Raw genomic sequence first — 5175 nt, 5'->3', positions numbered from 1 at the left:
ATGATAGAGCCCAAAAGTAGTGCAGAGAAAAAAAAAAAAGAAAGAAAAATACTTGTGATGGGCTGAGTATACTGAAAATGGCTGAAAACAGAATCAGTGAGCTTGAGAATATACCAGTAGAAACCACCAAAGCTGGAAAGCAAGGAAAACTGTGACCAAGATAACAGAATATAACAGCCAAAGATAGAGGAAGGACTGCAGTGAGGGGCCACATGTGTAAGAGGACACCAGAAAAAGAAGAACAAGAGAAAGAAATTGTGTATTGGAAACACTCATGGCAGGGAAATTCTTCTAAGTCAATATCAGACCAAAGCCACAGAGAATACAACAGAATGAATTGAAAAAAAAAAAAAATCCTAGGCATTTGTCGGGCACTGCCAGGCACAGGCTGAAGCCTTCAGGAGACAGGTCTGAGCTGCCAGGCACAGCTAAGGAACCCCAAGTTACAGGAGGCCACTCGCTCTCCAAACCCGGCACACCTGAACTTAGGTCCCATAGCCCTGTGACCTTTGGCCAGTTGCCTAGGAAACTCCTTATATGGTGTCAACCAGCAGCCTTCACACAGCCCACCCCCTTTAGGACCCTCTTCCAGCCACTCTGTAGAGCTGGAATGAATGTCCCTAGGCATGGCTAGCAACCTTTGAAGCCAGCAATCCCCTTAGGACCTTCTCCCCTCTCTCAACTGTTCATAAACCCATTTCCCTACTGAGTAAACGCAACTGCTCTCTGAAGGCTTCTCCCTGCCATGCTTACAGCAGCTCAAGACCCTCTTCTCCACGGTTGCCTGAACGTCTCCAGGGAACGGCAGCCCCAGGGATCCAGAGACCCACAGGCATATTTTCAAAGTACAGAAAAATCAAAGTTAAGAATATCCTGAAAGAAATAAGAGTGGGGGAAAACAAGTAACCCATAAACAGACAGAAGAATGACATCTGACTTCTAAGAAAGTATTCAACCAAGGTGAAAGTACAGACATGTAAAGGAGAGGGAGAAAATAAAGGAGGGAAGAAAGGACAGACCAACATTGAATTCTGCATTCTGTGAAATCCTTTGAAAGTTAAAAAGAAATAATGATTCTCGCAAAGGAATTGATTTGCCAATGTTTTTACTTTGCAAGAGATGTCAATTTATTTGGGGAAAAGGACTGTAGCCCAGGTCAGAAATTCAGACTTAAATTAAGAAATGAAGAGCACAGAAACGTATGTAAAAGTAAAGTAATAACTGATTTCCTGCTGTAGACAATAGTCTATTCATTACCCATCCTGCTATTCTCTTTCAATGCACTCAGTAAACTTATAAAACTTTGTTTCCTTGATCCTCAATTTTTCTAACGAACTTTTTCTCAAAATAATTGCTATGAATAGATCTTTGTATGATTTTGTATATGTCATGTTTGTATGCTTCCATTTTCTTATATATGATAAAATAAATAACAGCAATTACAGAAAAGAGGAGAGGATGAATTAGGATTAATTGATTATGTGCTACTAACACCTATGAAGTGTTATTTGAAACTAACTATATACTAATTAGGAATAGTTATGTTATATATAAAAATCCAAACTATAGGACAATTACCAAATAAAAACAAATGTAACTGATATATGAAAAGAGGAGAGAAAGTAGAATTACAAAGTGTCTAATTAAAATTACAAAAAGCAAAAAAAAGTAGAAGGCAAAAATAGAAACAAGGGCTGGAAAGATTGCTTAGTGGTTAAGGCGCTGGCCTGCAAAGTTAGAGGATACAAGTTCCATTCTCCAGGACCCATATGAGTCAGAGGCACAAAGTGGCACATGCATCTGGAGTTCATTTGCAGTGACTGGAGGCCCTGGCATGCCCATTCTCTCTCTCTCTCTCTCTCGCTCTCGCTCTCTGTCAAATAAATAAAAATAAAATATAAAAAAAGAAGTAAAATCAATTTAAAAAGATAGAAACCAAGTAAAAATAAATAAACTGTGCTATGATGTCGAGAAAAAAATTGCACCGTCCACTATTATAGTGGTGATCTTCAGCATCGCTTTATCAGCAATGGACAGACCTTAACAGACAAGCAACTCAGTCTCTATGTAAAGCTGAATCCCATGCCACCAACTAACTGAAGATGTTCTGTGCCTGTAGACTACTTCGTGCAACTTCATACAGATGAAATACACATTATTAATTCAAATGCAACAAAGATAGACCAAATCATCCCTTAGCAAGCTTTAAAGAATTGAAATTTGGGCTGGAGAAACAGATCAGTGGTCAAGGGCACTTGCTGCTTAATTGTACGGACTTTGGGGACCAGAACCCATGTGTGCGTGACTATGCACTTCTGTAGCTTCAGTAGGCAGGAGGTGGAGACCAGAGAATGTCTAGGGCTCACTGACCAAAACATGACAGCTTCAGGTTGAAGAAAAGACCATCTCAAGGAAATACATGGAGAGAAGGATCCCCCACTGTTTTCCTCTATTCTTTGTATGCACATGCATGGGTCATGCATATGTATATATGTACACACACCACATCACACTCTACACAGACACATGCAAAAAAAAAAAAATTGAAACTCACATCAATCCTCACACTACAATGAAGCTAAACTAGAAATCAGTAACAAAAAGGCAACAAGAATTCTCAAAAGACACAGAAGTTAAACCATATCAGTCAAAAATAAATGTGAAATATTTTGAATTTAAAGAAAACTAAAACTCAGTCTATCAAAATGTATAGGAAGCAATGCATGAACAGAAATATAGCATTGACCAATATTAAAAATGAGAAACAGGGCTGGAGAGATGGCTTAGTGGTTAAGTGCTTGCCTGTGAAGCCTAAGGACCCCAGTTTGAGGCTTGATTCCCTAGGACCCATGTTAGCCAGATGCATAAGGGGGCACATGCGTCTGGAGTTCATTTGCAGTGGCTGGAGGCCCTGACGTGCCCATTCTCTCTCTCTCTCTCTCTCTCTCTCTCTCTCTCTCTCTCTCTCCCTTTCTCTCTCTCTGTCACTCTCAAATAAATAAATAAAAATAAACAAAAAAATAAGCCTGCTTTATTTAAAAGAAATGAGAAACACCAGGCGTGGTTGTGCACACCTTTAATTCCAACACTCGGGAGGCAGAAGTAGGTGGATCACCATGAGTTCAAGGCCACCCTGAGACTACATAGTGAATTCCAGGTCAGCCTGGGCTTGTGTGAAACCTTAGCTTGGAAAAAAAAAAAATGAGAAACACTAGACCTTAGAAAACTAGGGAAAAAAAAGAGCAAATTAAATAAGGGTAAAGAGGAAATTCAAATTAGAAAACAAGTCAATGAAATTAGAAACAAAAGAGAAGCAGAAAAATAGAAAAAAATCTAAATTTATTTCATTGAGTCTGAGAAGATAATAAAATGGATAAGTGAGATGGATTAAAGGAAGAAGAGAACAAAATTATCATCATCAGTATTGAATATAATCCTAGGTATTAAGTAAAATGGAGATAAACAATTTTATGTTCACAATTCAATAAACTAGGGGATGTTGTTTAATTCCTTGAAAGATATACTCTACCAAAACTCACAGAAGAAATATGTGATCTTAGTAAAACTGTATCTATTTTCAAAATTTAATTAATGACCTTCTAACCTATAAAACTTGTACACCAGAGAATTCATATTGGGGAGAGACCCTATAGTTGTAAGGAATGTGGACAAGCCTTTTACTGTTATTCCCAAGCTTATCATCATCGGAAAATTCATACTGGAGAGAGATTACATACATGTCACCAACGTGGCAAAAGTTTCATCACTTCTTCAAAGCTTACACGGCACCAAAAGATTCATACTCGTGGGAACCCCTAGCAGTGTGCAGAAAGGCCAAACCTTTAATAGTTCAACCCTTCTAAATACCACATGACTCACAGAGGACAAAAACCTTCTAAGTGCAAAGAACCTGGAAAAGCCATTGAACAACTGCCCAGCCCATGCTTGAGTCTAGCAGTCCATGAAGGAAACAACCAACAGAAGGGCACTTATGAGCGAAGTTTCAAGAGTTACACAACAGTGATTGGATGGCTGATAATCTAAACATGTGTCCACTCCCCCAAAATAGCCAGACTACATTATTAAAATAATTTATAGGGCTGGAGAGATGGTTAAGGTGCTTGCCTGTAAAGCCAAAGGACCTCGGTTTGATTCCCCAGGACCCAAGTAAGCCAGATGCACAAGGCAGCACATGCATCTGGAGTTCATTTACAGTGGCTGGAGGCCCTGGCACACCCATTCTCCCTCTCTCTGTCTCTCTCTCTCTCTCAATCTCTCTCTCTCTCTCTTTCTCTATCAAATAAATAAAAATAAAATATTTAAAAAATAAAAATTTTACATTGCACAGGATATAACAAAGTCTATACTCAGATCTTAATATATGCAAAAGTATTAGTGTAGTAATGGAACCCTATAGGTATATGTGGAATGCAAATTGCTGAACTTTTAAAATATACAGGACATCACAGGTAGTGTGTGGGGGGTGTTTGCTTGGCTTTTGTTGTTTGGTTGGTTGGTTTTGTTTTTTGTTTTTCATGGTAGGTTCTTGCTCTAGCCCAGACTAACCTGGAATTCATTGCATATTTTCAGGGTGGCCTTAAAGTCATGGCAATATTCCTACCTCAGTCTCCATAATGCTGGAATTAAAAGTGTAGACTACCACGCCAGGTCATAGTAATGTGTTTGAAAGAAAGAGATCACAGGTGTCAGTCTGTAGCTATCTCTGAAAGGATGTAAACTTGTTATAGTTCCAAATTTGTTAAATTTTGTGGCTGGTAGAAGCTGCACAGAGTAGAACCTTGGGTCATTCTATCTGAAGAAAAAGTTAATAGACCATAGAATGGATTTTGAAATAATCTTTATTTTGTGTGAACTTTACAAAAGTGAATGGTTCTTAAAAAAACCTTCAGTAAGGTATGTTCATGAATGCATGTAATCACAGCATTCATGTAGCAGAAGTAGGAAGATAACACTAAATTCAAGGCCAGCCTTGTCTCAAAAAAGAGAAAAGAAAGAAAGGAAAATTAAAAGGCTGGCTGTGTAAGATATATTGTCAACAAATGAGAAGACAAACCACAAACTTGGAAAAAATAGTTGTAATATGTGTAAAATAAGTAATTGTTACCAGAAAAATATATAAAAGACTTAAAACTCAAACATAAGAAAACAAACCAA

Source organism: Jaculus jaculus, chromosome 7 (assembly GCF_020740685.1).
Source record: "Jaculus jaculus isolate mJacJac1 chromosome 7, mJacJac1.mat.Y.cur, whole genome shotgun sequence".
In the NCBI taxonomy this organism is placed as follows: domain Eukaryota; kingdom Metazoa; phylum Chordata; class Mammalia; order Rodentia; family Dipodidae; genus Jaculus; species Jaculus jaculus.
The sequence above is the reverse complement of the archived record's forward strand: the minus strand, read 5'-3'. Positions refer to the sequence as shown.